Below are 14,303 nucleotides of genomic sequence, written 5' to 3'. Positions count from 1 at the left end.
CGCTGCGTGGTGATGGATGGATGGGTTTCTGTGAAGGCACAGCTGGGGACAGACACATCCCTGTCCCTGCCTGGGCTGGTGGATGCGCTGACTCCCATGATCAATGCACTTGTTGCTCTGCTAGACAGGACTTTGCTTTCTGCTGTGAGAGTTGCTTGCAAACAGCTAGCTGAGCTGAAGAAACCCTTAGGAAGAAGATGTCAAAGCCCAGGCACGCAGCCAGTCTTTGGGAGGTGCTGCCAGGCTCTTCTTGCTGCCCCCGAGGTGCAAAGGTTTAGATTAGTATCCTTTATCCGTGGGGCAGAGCGTACGTGGCTGACGAGCATCCTTCCCTCCTTAGCACAGCCTGCTGGGCTGGTTTCATGGTATTTCTGGGACTCACCTTGCCCCGGCGCTTTAAAGGTGCCAAATCCCCCCAGCCCCAGAAAAATCCAGCCTCAAGCAGGTTGATTTACATCACACAGCCTGTCCCCCGAGCACCCAGGAGGCAAGTCGAGTAGCAAAGCAAGGAGAGCACTCTCTGAGAGGCTGTGCCTTGAATTACGGAGGCTGGTGGAGCTAGCTCGGACCAGTTCAGGATGGTTAAAACTAAAACCTCTTGTTTAGGGCTGGCAGGTGATTGGAGTGGTTGCAGACAGCTCCATGGCCTCGGCTGCTTTTGCCAGCACAACGGGACAGGGTACCGAGGGCTGTGGTGGGGGGCCCTGCTCCCACCGGCAGCGGCAAGCCCAGCCCTCGCAGACTCCTTCATGACAGCGTGGGCCTGCATTGCCCACCGGAGTCATTGAATTCAATGCAGGGATTGCGCTGAATTTGTTTTGTCCTCGCAGTGACATCTCACGGGGACAGGAGATTGGCGCTCCCCCAGTGTGTGAACACTGTCGCGGTGCTTAAGTTGGGAAGCTGGAGTATTGTGGTGGTCATGGTGTTTCCCTGGTGTGGCCCTGTCTGTAGCATTGCAGCTGTAGTGCTATGAGTTTCCTCAACTAATTAATCCTTCGTTGCACTGCAGAACCCCCTGGAGATGAGATATGTTCATCCTGCAGCTCCTGGGGACTGATTTGTCTGCATTTTGTGAACCTGAGATGGAGAGGTCAAACAATGGTGTTTAAATGAGAGAGGCTACATCAGAGATGAACATAAAATGCAAATCTCTTAATATTGGTGTTGCTTCTTGCCTTGGATAGGGGCATCCTGCAAATGGCATGGGCACCAGCGGGAAGCGATGTGATTTTGGGTAAGTCATGGAGTTTGGTGCCTCTTCTGTTAAATGGGTGTAAGATTGTTTACCCATCTTGAGGCGGAGAAGAAGGGAAGATGTTTAGTAAGCTGAGAGATCATCAGAGGAGTCATGAGTCACATTGTGTGGGCGATTCAAGCTCTCAGGGTTGCTTTGATGTAGGGGAAGGGTCTTCTGGATGCTGCCCAAGGGAGGGGAGGCATGGCTGTGCCTCGGGAGGGCTCTGTGCTCACAGCCTCCTCCTCAAGGCTGGGCATCCGCTCATGGTGCCCAGCGTGTGGGAGGCTCAGCGGGTCGGGTGCCCAGTGATGGGGAGCCCCAGTAAGTGGCGGCCCAGGTAGTGGGAGGTCCAGAGAGCAGCGATCCAGCGAGCAGGAGGCACCGAGTCCCTGGGCTTCCCCCTCCCTGAGTCTCCCAGTCTCTGGGTCTTCCCTTCTTAGCCATCAAGAGGCATCACCCTCTCTCTGCCGCGAGGTAGTGTTCTTCCTTCATTCTTGAGCAGGAGACTCTGATCCCTGTCATCAGTTGGACAGATGTTGATTTAAAATGTATCACTTGGAACTCCTGAGACTTATCTGCTCGGTTTCTGATCATCCAGGTCAAATAACATTAGAAAGGGCAACTATTTTTCCCATCCCAACTTCAAAAAGATTATTTCTGTCTCAAGCTGCCGCCTTTCCCCCCCGCCCCCCCCTTTTTTTTCCATTTTTTGATTCCCTTTGGAAAGCAGCAGCTGCCCGGAGCCAGGCCAAGGTGACTCATGAGCAGGACTGCTCAGAGCAGGGAAGGAGCCATGCTCCCTCCTGCACGCTGGAGGCAGCCATTACGCACATCCCCGAGCGCCAGGAGCCAGTTACGGGGTGATGAATCATCTGAAGTGCATAGTTACTGTAATGATGAATTGTCATGAGTCTTAATTAGCAAATTGGTTAATTTTACTCAGAAAGTTGGTGATTAGTACAACAATAAGTGCTTTGTGCATTCGTTGTAAGAGTCATTCAATATCGTTCTTCCTTGGATAACTAATTGGAGAAGACTATTCCACAGAGCTTCTACTAGTATTCCTGCATCCGTCTCTTGAACATTTCTGTAGCAGGCATTCCTGCATTACCTGGATGCTGTAATCCGGTTATGGGACGGGACTAATCACAGGAGACTTCCAAAAACCGTGAAGGGACAAGGAGCAAGTCAGTAAGGAAGCTCTACCTGTTTTATTCATTAGCGCTCTCAACAGCTGCCTTCTATTCTAGCATGCCGTAAATGCTTTGCCGCTTGCTTTGAAGTTGGTTAATCTGGTTTGGGTTTATCTTATCTTTTTCAGGAGCCAGTTTGAGAATTAAAAGCTCATGACTGACCACGTTCTGCTTTCTGCTCTCCTAAGCTTTATGCTAAACTTTTATAGCTGTAATTGTCTCAGAAGAGTGTAGCTTGTCTCAGGTGTAGCTTGCATCTCCTGGTGCCCTCGCCGCCTGCAACATTAAAGCCCTGCCTTTGGAGGAGGTAGAAGAGCAACTGAGAGCAGGATCATGTTCCAAGAAAAGAGCAATATATTATGCACAAGATGTCTCTGAATGCAGCACCTTCCAATTATCCTAGGACTCTACGCTTCTCTATCAACAGCAGAATCCAAGTCTGGTTGTGACGGTGATTCCTTCCGTTTGGTTTAGCCCTGTTTTGGTCCCCGTGCCAGGGATGTAAATAGAGTGAGGTGCTGAGGAGGATGCCCAAGGGGGGTCAGAGAGGAGCGGGCGAGCTGCAGCGAGGTCGGTGGGCTCTGCGGGAGAGAAGGACCTGCATGGAGCTGGCAAGGCTCTCGAGAAGCAGCTGCAGCCCAAAAGGCAACTCAGATGTAGATGCTGGAGTGCCTTTGGTCTGACGAGTGTGACCATCGCGCTCTCATACTTATTTGTCCCATAGTACTCCATTCTAGACCTGATCAATGCTTGTCAGTGTCAGTAGATACTGGATTTATTGCCAGGGAAGGAAAGAAGCCACCATGACTACTCACTGAGTAATAGTGACTAATTTGACCTTTAATGATGAATTATTAAGTGTATCATCATTAGGTTATGCTGGTGTAAATACAAACAGAATCAGGTCCATTAGATTTGATATTTGGTTCTAACCTGCCCCTGTGTAAATCAGGAGTAACCCTCTTGCAAAAGTGAGGTTACAATGATTCGAAATTGGGTCAGAATCTAGTTTAATTTTCCAGGTTTACTAGGTGATGGGAAGAAGGGCTGTAACTTCCCATTTACCCCCTAGTGCCATGTATCGGATGCTGCAGCCCAGGTCACACAGTGGTACGGCTGCCTCTTCTTTGTCCCAGTTAAACTGGGGCTCTCTTATTCCCTGAAAAGGACAGAAATGGGGGATTTGGTACTCTTTGCAAACATTAGTGGAGTCTCAGCATTTGTCTGCTGATGCATGCGCCTTCCATGCTTGCTGGCAGAGACCAGCGTGAGGTCAATGCTCAGCGTGCATTGACTTCTGGACCAGGAAAGAAAGTCACTGCTGTCAGATGGAAAAGGGGTAAACTGGCTAGAAAAGAGCCATTTTTTTCTGCCTTCTACAGCACTATTATGTGCAATGAAGACACTAACTGCCCCCATGTCAGAGAATTGCTGAGAACCAGACCCAGAGAGTATTCCCAAATCCTCCACTGAATGCCAGAGGAAGCACTGTAAGTAAAAGTCATCTGTCTCAACTGAAAGGCTGAATGGTGACTTTAAAACTATACAGTTAACTTCATTTAATTTTCCTATCTGTGCAAAGCAACAAACTGATTAAACGAACACATTCTGTATGTTGTTTGCATAGAAATCCACTCGTCGTGGCCCGGCCGCGCTCTTAAGCCTTTTACTGCGGTGTGGGGGAGAGCACATCGGTCTATTTTTATTTTTCATTCTTTGTTGCATTTAAAATACAGCCAGAAAAGGGGAAAACGGGGGGCTTTAAACATTGGCTGCCACCTTAATTGCAACCTAGCAATTAATGGCTACAGGCTTTCTTGGACAGCTCCTCCATGAATGTCACACACAAATATATCTGACACCTGGGTTCAGAAGTATTCTTCCGTGCTTTTTGTTAAGTCATCTTTCTAATTTTTGTGCCAAATGGTCTGTCTAAATTGAATTGCATTTGAATGAGGTGAGTGTGCGATGGATCATCTGACTGCTGCTGTTTGCCTCCAAGTTTTGTGACAAATCGCCCTAATGCAAACACCGTGTCTCATACCTTGAACTTACTGCTGCAATTAAATACTGATCCTTTAAGCCTTATCTGGAAAAAACAATATAGTAACAGCACTCATGCGTGTTTGCACAGAAAAGCCGAGAGGTGTGCATATAGCAGATGCTAACAGACCTCTATTAATTTAGTTTGCAGGGGTCGCACTAACATTGAAGACATGAGCAATGACATTAGCATGTCTAGGACCTTCAGTGCCAGCTCTCCAGGAATTAAAGCATATACTGTGATGCCTTCACTGCTGTGTCAGCAGAGCTACGCCACCACTAGAGTTTTTACCGGCTTATTGTATAGGGGAGGACAACTAAATACTATGCAAATACAATGAGCCAATGAAGGGTGGTGACCAGTCACTGAAATCCCCGTAAAACTTAGTTTTGTCTGAGTGATCAGCAAGATATAATGACTGACACCGGAATGAGTCTGCAGGGTGCACAGTTCGGCGATTAGTCAGTTCTCATTACCTGTTCCTCCAATTAACGGCAAGCAAATCAGTGCTCCTGAGTCAATGAGGACCTCAGGAGAAACTAGACGTCCCCAAAATGCTGCCAGGTGTCAGCAGAAGCTCCGATCCCCCTGCCTTGACCTTTTTGTACTTTTAACACACATAATTAGCTGTTAAGACAGTCACGTTTCTGTCACTCTATCCTTTCGCCCGTGGTCTGCCAATAAACGCAGTTAGCTTAGCCGTGATGACGAAGGAGTCCGTGCCCAGCTCTGCCGTCGTGTGCTCCTGCACTTCATCTCATTTCCATGCTCGTCCCAGCCAAGCAGGAATCCAGCCTGAGATCCCTTTCGGTACAGCCTCATCCCTCCATTTGGATCTTCCTTGTTCCCCCTTGCTGTCTTTGCCGTTTCTGTTGCTAATAAGTTTTCCCTTGAACAGGTTATGGCATTAGACTGTGGACATCATGCTTTCTTATACCTTAGCTTTTATGGTCAGTGTATAGAAGTGGAATATGAGTTACTTGCCCCCATACAATCCAAGATACTATTATGGAATATTTTTATGTATTTTTGGTGTCTGCAGGCTCTGGAAGAAGCTATCTTGTCACAATGTCCTTCCTTATGAAGGTGTCATTTTTTTCCTCTTTTTTTTTTTTCTTCAGTTCACTTATCTGTGACTTGTCAGAAATAATTAAATGCTGTGATTGCTTTGGCCTCCCTTCGGTGGGCATTTACCCAACTCATAAATACAAGAGTAGCCCCCCTGAGCTCTGTTTCCACTCAGGCCATTTGACAGGGCTCAGGTAGAGTTGCTAAGGTACGCTCAGCAATGCTTTGAGGAAAATGAGAAACCCAGATGGGCATGTGTTTGGGAGGGTCCTAAGTTGGCTGTCTTCTAAAACCCAAATCATGTTGCTCAGATCCATTAGGTTTTGCCTATTGACATTAAAAATACCGACATTTATCCCCAGGTATTTTTACAGTCCCCTTTACTCCCAAATTGGCAAGGGCAATGCTGCTATCCAAAATAAATGAAGTGTGTGAAGACAGACAGTTTAAAGGCGTTGAGGAATGCAGCTGTTTCAGACCTCTTACATCTCACTCAACTCTCACCTCATTTGTTAATGGGTATGTTTTTCCCTGTAGGACAATAACGCTTTTCTCTGTGACGTTTTATAAAGGACCTTCTAAACCTCCTTTTGTCCCTTTGGGTAAAATCAGTTGAATCGGCTTCTTTTCTGGTGCCTTTCTATTTTCCCTAGAGAATCCGAGTTGGTTCTTAACCCTTTCTGTCTTCCAGGCCTTACGAACGGTATGATAGAAACCCTTAGATGTCTTACGAGTCTAGACACAACGTGGGCAGGTGGTAGGTTCACTAGGGACAGGCTTGTCACTATCTAAAAAGATTGGATATATAGGCGAAGAGAAGAATATTTGCTCATTTTAAGTATGAGGAGCTAAAATAGCAACTCGCAGAGGGATGTACGGTGAGTTTGTGACACCGCCGGGAATTGTCGCTGGATCTCCTGGGGCACCGTCGATCTTTACGCTGTTTGCAGGATGTCTCCTCGGACCCAGGGATTTGCAAACATTTCCAAGTCTCCAGCCACCCTCGGGACGCAGGTGCATGTCACCACCAGTGGCGGCAAACCGGGGACCGGAGAACAAAGATCCCCTCTGGCGTGACACTCATTACACCAGGCAGGCGGCCGCATCCCTGGTGTAGCCGCAGACAAAATACTTTAATATTAACTTACTCTGTGGTGGCATGAACAGCTGGGATGGTTCCTACGCTCTTTGATTTATCCCGACAGGCTACGAGCCTGTTGGCTGCACATTTCCTTAGAAGTTTGTCACAGCCTGACACGCGCCGTTCCCGCGATGCCTCGCAGAGCTCAATCGATGTCCTTCTCCGGCTGCGGGAGGAAAACACGCTGAGCCAGCCTTGCAGGCCGCTTCGGCGGTGGGATACCTTATCCTCATGCTGACAGAGCCCTTGGAACAGAAGGTCTGTCTGACTTTCCATTTCTTTTTTTCCCCCCCCATCTCTCACTGCATATTGTTTCTCTTTGCTACCCATCCTGCTACATTTCAGGCGAGTTACAGGTCTGTGCTTAGGAGGGGCATTGCGCTGGTGTTGCAAACATGGTTTTTTTTGCAAAGGAAAGTATCTTCGTTCTGTAGGTATTGACGAAGAAGAGTATGTATTGAAAAGCTGCTACAGATTAATGTAGAACAGCATAAATAACAACTGGGTACTATGAATGATGAATGGGAGAAAGGATTTGAACTGTCACTGTGATACCACACAGGGAGTGTTTTACAGGAGACAAGGTATTTTCTGTGTCATTTCTTCATTTGCTTTGCTTAGTGATACCCATTCAATCTTAAAAAATCATCTTCTGCTAGGATGCTACCAAGAAAGAGGAAGAATATTTGAAACTTGCTTTGCAACGGTACTCCTAATGTTAATTCAAAGCATGGTTATTATTGTGGTGCTCGGAAAGCTGCTTTTCTGCCCAGCTTCCCTGTGATCCCTTTAGCTATATCTGATACTGAAGGCTTGAAATCTCCAGCTTAGAAATTAAATTCCACCTCTGTGGCCCAGACCTGATGACCCACTGGAGTCACAGCAAATAGGTTTTCCTTTACAGTGAGCTCTTCCAGCTAAAGCTGTTGCTTTTCGGTCAAGATTGAACTCTTTTGGAAGAAAAGAGAATTAAAGCCATGCGATACAGGTGTAAGAATAATTAGTGACTTGCAAATGAGCAGGGATTATTCAGACTGATCTTGCAAGGATTTAGGTGCTTGTTTTACTCTGCTTGCGTGTGTTAGCACATCGGACAGTCGGAAGGGCTCTGCCTCGGGCTGACGGGGATTTAGGGTGGCCGTGACCATGGCCGGAGGCGATGAGCTGGGCAGTTGGGACAGCTGGGTGAGATGCAGCGCTTAGGGCATCAGACAGCAACTGCTGCCGCTGCGTTGGGTATAAACCGCAGCGTTTCGGGAGCGGACATGTGTGTGGCTTGGGTGTCTGGTACAGGAAGAGCAGCCTGGGGAAGGAAGGAAAGGGGTTTCTCATGGGGATTTCCCATGGGATTTCCATTTTACTTTGCAAATGTGAAAGCTGAGAGCGACTCGTCCCAGGCCTGCGCTAGGAGGCGAGGACTGAAGAGCCTGAAGGGAAACTGTCAGCAGTCATGATTTAAGTCTGATCACTCTGAAAACGTCAGTCACTGAGATGGGCACTGAGTTGTCTGGGTGTCTTTAATTGTGCTGCTCATAGTTGGTCCTCTTTTGAACGTGATAGAATTGAACAGCACAGTCTTAAACTCCGTTTTGGGCTTTTCAGTGCTCTGTTATAATGGTGAAATTCAGAAATGGAAGGTGAATGTAGTTTAGAAATAAAGAGTTTTTTCAGTGAGCTCTGAAACAGCTTCTAACAATTCACCTCATTAGCTGGATTTTCAGCAGTACAAAATGTGACCGTGATCATCTCAGCTTAATTAAAAATGTATATACGTTGTGATAGCGTGTGGATTACGTGGAGACTTGTATTAGCCTGATGGATTTTTGTACTGATCACATACAATGTCATGGTTTAGACCGTTGTTTTTTATTATGAGCTTTTATTCTTCTCGCAAGAGTTTCCACCGTCATTTCTGCTGACAGATGCTGCTTAGGACAGATATATTTTTATTCCCTTACAGCTGGATTGGATCAAACGTCTTTTTCCATGTAGCTCAAGTTTCCACAGTGGAGTTCGTCCTAGTTTACTACTCCGAGAAGAAAATTGTAGTAATTTTTGTGACCATCTTTAGCAACAGTTAAAATTTTTTTTGGCACGTGTGTGTGATCTATTAATTTCCACTTCCTACCAATTGTAGGAATTCATGCTTGTAAATTGTATAAAAAAATTAACACAAATAAAGAGAAAATCCAGCATTTGGTCATCTTTTTTTTTCCTAGCTGGAATCAGTGAGGTGTTGAAACTTGTAGGGCGTTTGTTTCTGGCATTGATAAGGATCTCTCACGTTCTTATATAAAATGCTAAATTAACAATAATCACCTTCCGTGACTTACAGCCCCGCTAAGCGCATAGCTTGCCTTTCTCTCGGGCCTTCTCTGAATCCACAGATCTGAAGGCTTTTTCCCTGTGATCTGAGAAAGCAAAATTCCTGACAAAACTAATGACTTGGGGCTCCCGCGGCATTTTAAAACCTTTTCTTTTTCCCCATGAGTGGCTGCCTAATGTGATTGGGATTTCAGTGGCTGCATTATTTCCTCCCTGCAGTTGGGGATATTCAGCATCATTAGCCTGGCTGGCTGATCTGCACGGCGGTAACTCTCCAGTGAGTTTTTCCACCAGGTTTCTCAGTCCACGTAATCTAAATAGTTTATTGCCTTACGTATTGGGCAATGGTACGCAACATATGATTTAAAAGCATTTTCAGGTCCTTATAGCATGCCTTATGCTGTGATGTTGTGGCAAATGTATAAGACCCGTGAAGGACCAGACGTTTCTGAGCTGGTAGTAAGTGGTATGTTCTCAGCTGAGACCCCTTCAGAGCAAGCAGTGACCAGACAGCAGGGCAATTGCCTCCGAGTCCTGCAAGGTGGAGGAAAAGAAAGATCTTCTGTACCTGTAGCAGCTGGATTTGCACTCTCTGCTCTTCCATTCCTGCTCAGCTCCCGGCAGGAGGGGCAGCCCTGTCCCTCCTATGCCCTTTCCCAGCTCTTGGCCCCAGGTTTTCTTTCCCTGTCCCCCCATCCCCTGTCCGTGGGGTGGCAAATCTGTTCCAGCTCCTGGGAAACGGTGATTTGGTTCTGATGCCAGCTGGAAAACTCTGCTGTGGGCAAAAGCAATCAAACATCGGCAAAATCTCCTGCTGCCGAGCCCCGCCACAACCACTGCAGCTACTTAAGTGATTAATATAAGCAAGATTTGGCCTTAAATTTGCACCTTGCAAGCTTAGGGTGCGGATGCTGCCTTTGGCTGGCTCATGTGCTGCTCTCAGCAGCGCTCCTGCAAGAGCGGAGTGACGGGCCAGGACATGCTGAGCCACGGAAGCTCTGGGATGAAGCAGCAAAACGCTGCCTTGCCAGCTGATGGCCGGTCCGGCGTTCGAAGTGGCCGCCTCCTGCACATCCCCGTGGCCGCCGCCGCTGCTGGCGTGGCCTTGCCTCCGGGCTCGTTTAGCCTCGCATGCAAAGGCACAGCTTCCGCCAGCATCCGCCTTGCGCCGCTGCTTTTGTTTGCTCCAGATAGTTTGGAAATGTGGCGGTAGCCTGCAGCTGAGTGACACACATGGCTGGCGAAGAGGGTAATGATGAGCTCTTAACGCAGCTCGATGCAAATCCTTCTTTGATACCGAACGCTGCGGAGCAGTTGATTTCTCAAAGATGCTTTGGGACAAATAAACGAAGTGTTTGCTCTGAGCAACCAGGGCCTGGAAGTTAAATCAGACTCTTCATTGCCAGAGGTCTGAAGAAATGATGGGAGGCTGCGTGCAAAGCCCTGGGGCAATGCCAGCCTCCCCGCTTCGCTGGGATAACTCCCTTTTGCCGACTGCCTCCCGGCTGCAGAGCGACCAGCCACTGTGGATACCGCAGCCGGGCTCGGGATGCTTGTCCTCACCAGCGCCGGCACTGACCCGCAGCCACCGCTGGCTCAGCTGTCCTTGTCACCGCTCCTGCTGCCAAAAAGATCAATTTTCTTGTGCAGAGGAGTTTGCTTTTCCCCATCGATGTTTGGGGCTCTGGGAAGCTGAGAGTTAACGTCAGTCCCCCAGTGATGGAGCTGGACGGGTGCTGTCCCACAGCCCTTGGTGGCTTCTGGCACTGTTTCATTGTCCCTGAGTAAGTACGTGGCAGAGCATCAATTTTCAAGCCCGTGGGTACCCACAGACCCGTGGTCAGCCACTGATCTCATGCGCAAGCTGTTGCGATGTTTAAGGTGAAAGAAATCTGCCCCGTGAGCACTTCGGGAAGGATCCACGTCAGAGGGAAGAAAAAGTCAGGGCTTTAGGAAGTCAGAGCTGAAAAAATTCCAGTTAAGCTCCCCCCGATTGCAAACCGACGGGGCCGTGATGGAACGAGCCCTGGTACATCGTGTGCTGCGAGCAGGGCTGCACCACGCTGCAGATCCAGGCAGGTTTAAGGCAATTAAGGGAAATTTAGGGGCAACCCCTGTTTCTGGTCATGGGGAGGTGTCCTGGTGTCCTTCGTGTCCTGGGGGAGGCCTTGGGGTGCACCGTGCCTGCTTGCTCCAGGCTCGTGGGGTCCCCACGCCTGCCCACCCTGCCAGCTCCTGGAAGGGAGGTGGAGAGGGGTGCGGTGGGAGCTGGCTGGCACTGGGGGCATTAATTAGGGAGCGTGGGGGGTCTGGGTGGGTGATCCCCGAGCGTGGGTGGGGGACCCCTGTGTGTGGAGGGTCTTAGGCAGTGGGATCTCTGCATGGGGTAGGTCTGGGGGGGGTGGGGGGGTGGGGGGTGGTCCCCACGCATGGGTGAGCAGATCCCTGGGGATCCCTGCGTGGGGAAGGTCTTGGGGGGTGTGTGTGATTCCCACGCTTGGGTGGGGTCTGGGTGGATGTACCCGCACGTGTGGGAAACCTGAGTGGGAGGATCCCTGCGTGCGGGAGGTCTGGGTGGGTAATCCCTGTTCATGGGTGGGGTCTGGGTGGGGACATCCCTGGGGATACCCGCGTGGGGGAGGTCTGGGTGGGTGAGCCTCACGAATAGGTGAGGGATCCCTGCGTGGGGGAGGTCTGGGGGGGGTGGGATCCCCGCGTGGGGGAGCTCTGGGCGGCGATCCCCATGCAGACGGGAAGGCTCTGGGTGGATGTACCCACACACGTGGGAAACCAGGGTGGGAGAGCTCCCTGCGTCGGGGAGGTCCAGGTGGGCGATCCCCACTTCTGGGGGTATCCCAGCGTGTGGGGCACCTGGGGGCTCCCCACGCCTGGGTGGGCTCTGGCAGGGGTGACCCCGGACGTGAGACAGGCGGGCGGGTGGGTGGGGGACTCCCGCGGAGGGGGATCCCCACGGGTGAGGCGTGGGCGCGGGGGGGGGCGGCCGGGGGACCCCGCCGGGCGGGGCCGGGGGGGGGGGGAAGGCGTCGGCGTCGCGCCTTTAACGGGCGGAGGGGCCGGCAGACGCGGCGGACGTGCGGTGCCGCCTCCGCCCGCCCTCCCTCCCTTCCTGCCCGCCAGCGCCGCGCAGGCACCGGCTCGCTGCCGCTCCGTCCCCGCCACCCCGCTCCCTACGGTCTGGCCCGGCTCGGCCCGCCGCGCCTCACGGTAAGTCCCGCCTGGGGAGCGCCCGGCCTGGCGGAGCGGAGGGGCCAGGACCGGGACCGGGGCCTGCCCGCGGCCTGCCCGGTGAGGGGCGGCGGGCCTAGGCCTCGGCGTGGCCGGGCCGCGGGGCGCGGGCGGGCGGTGCCGGCAGGTGGGCGGCGGGGCGGGCCCCGGGGCTGCGGCCCGGCCCGGGGTGGGGGGGGTTCCGGTGGCGCGGCCCCCGCTGCCTTCCCGGGGCCGGCCTGAGGGGCTGAGGGCGGAGGTTGCGCAGCGGGCCCCGCTCGGGGCGGGGGGAGAAGCCGCTCCCACCCGCGGCCGTGGGGCGGTGTGTGTGGGGGGGAGGCTGGTGCCGGGGGCCTCCAGCCGCCGCGGCTTTGGGGCAGCGCAGCCCCGGCTGGGCGGCGGGGGGGGGTGGTGGATCGGTGGCTCCCGAGCGCATCTCCCAGTCAGCTTCCCGAAGCCAAGTTAACTGGGGTAAAAAAAAAAAAAAAAAGATGTGTCGGTCGTCTTCCGTAGGTCTGCGTCGTTACCTGCCCACTGCCAGAGGCACGAAGCTGTGAAGGGCGGCTAAGTAAAAAATTTATCCCCAAAATATGATTTGTAAGAATTTCCCGTGGCTTTCAGACCCCTGGATAAGGTTAGGCGTGAACTGAATGCTGCAGCGCCCGGGTGGCCTTGCAAACTTTAATGAAGCATTGCGCTTTGCCGGTTAAAGTAGTCTGGCCCATTTTGTATTCCTGTAGTGGTGTTAACTGTGCACGGTAAAATACACTGCTTTTTCCCATGTTCATAGGTTATGTTTGTGAGGGGTATTTTATGTTTTAGAATTGCTTGTGCCCTTTGGTACAGCACCGGTATGGGTTGCATGCAGCTGTGTTAACCCTGGAGGTGTTAATACCCTCCCTGCCTCTCCTCCTCTACTCACAGCTTACTCCCTTGCTGGAAGCCTTCCTCTGGGGTGCGGGTTATTGAGGGGGGAAGTATGATGGGGGAAGAAGAGTTAAGGTGGCAAAGCTACATCTCTTGTACCCAACTAATTTCAACTGATGAAGTATTTTAATTAAGTAGGTGGTTATTAAGAATAATGTAGTATAGCGTCTTTTCTTCATTAGACAATGCCAAATGCTACTTTCTAGTGATGTGCATACACCTGTGTGCTTTAGGTTTGTCAGTTTATAACCTTTTTTTTCCAAAGGCTCTGCTGTGTATTTTGAGATCACTGTTAGAAAAACTTGAAGGAGATGATTTCTTGCTTTGTGGAAGTGAGTTGTGGAAGAGGAGCTGAGCCATTCTCTGCTGTAGTTCTTTTCTGTTTAACATTCTTTTTTTTTTTTTTGTCTTTAGTGTTTCCATTGCCACCTCTGTCCAACAACACATGTGGTATTTAGCAGACATAACTGAAAAGTTCTATTTAACATCTCTTTACGTATGACAAGGCAAAAATTCCTCGCCGGAAAGCATGAATTGATTGCTGCAAAAGTTAAAAGGGGATTCAGTTCCCATGTTCCACCTTCTTTCAAATATTTTTCTTGCCTGTTCTCTTGGTGGATCGCTAACGTCCTCCTGTCTGGTTTGGGCTGGAAGCGTTTCTCTGCCTTGTGGACCTCTTCCTTATAACTGCACTGTAATTTCTGTCCGCGAACAGGCTATGCAACTCGCTTTGCCACATATTTTTTCTCTTGCCTCATATGCTGATGCTGCTTTCTGCATACTGTGATTAAAATAACTTTTGTGTGTAACTGCAGCAGGGAAAGGTTGGGATTTGGATAGAAACATTAATTCTCTGTTAGAGTTATTACCAAATACCTTTTTTGTTAGATTTTTTTTTTCCTACCCCCCCTTTATCTAGCCAGTCTCAAGAAGATGCTTTCTGCTCTCAGAAGTAGCAGTAGTAGGATATGAAGAACACAATTAGTTTTTAATTTGATCCTTTATCCCCCACTGTCATAAAACCCCTATTAGAGATAACTTAGCCTGCTAACTACTTTGTTTTTGAAACCCCGTGGAAGAAAAGGGGAAGACTTGCTCAAGGCTGTATAAAACTGTGGTGTTACTCGGTTAGCCATGTAA

At 50.2% G+C, this 14,303-nt stretch overlaps 1 protein-coding gene across 6 annotated transcripts in view; it reads left to right on the top strand.

Moving 5' to 3' along the window:
* Positions 1–12,177: 12,177 nt before the first annotated feature.
* Positions 12,178–14,303, top strand: part of KTN1 (kinectin 1) — a 79,124-nt gene continuing 76,998 nt past the window's right edge. For all 6 annotated transcript variants that reach the window (XM_050896875.1, XM_050896871.1, XM_050896874.1 and 3 more), the window contains exon 1: positions 12,178–12,236. The gene's annotated coding sequence lies outside the window, so the exon portion shown is untranslated. The remainder of the gene's footprint in view (positions 12,237–14,303) is intronic.

Source organism: Gymnogyps californianus, chromosome 5 (genome assembly GCF_018139145.2).
Source record: "Gymnogyps californianus isolate 813 chromosome 5, ASM1813914v2, whole genome shotgun sequence".
NCBI lineage: Eukaryota > Metazoa > Chordata > Aves > Accipitriformes > Cathartidae > Gymnogyps > Gymnogyps californianus.
Note: the sequence above shows the minus strand (reverse complement) of the source record. Positions and strands in the feature narration are given on the sequence as shown.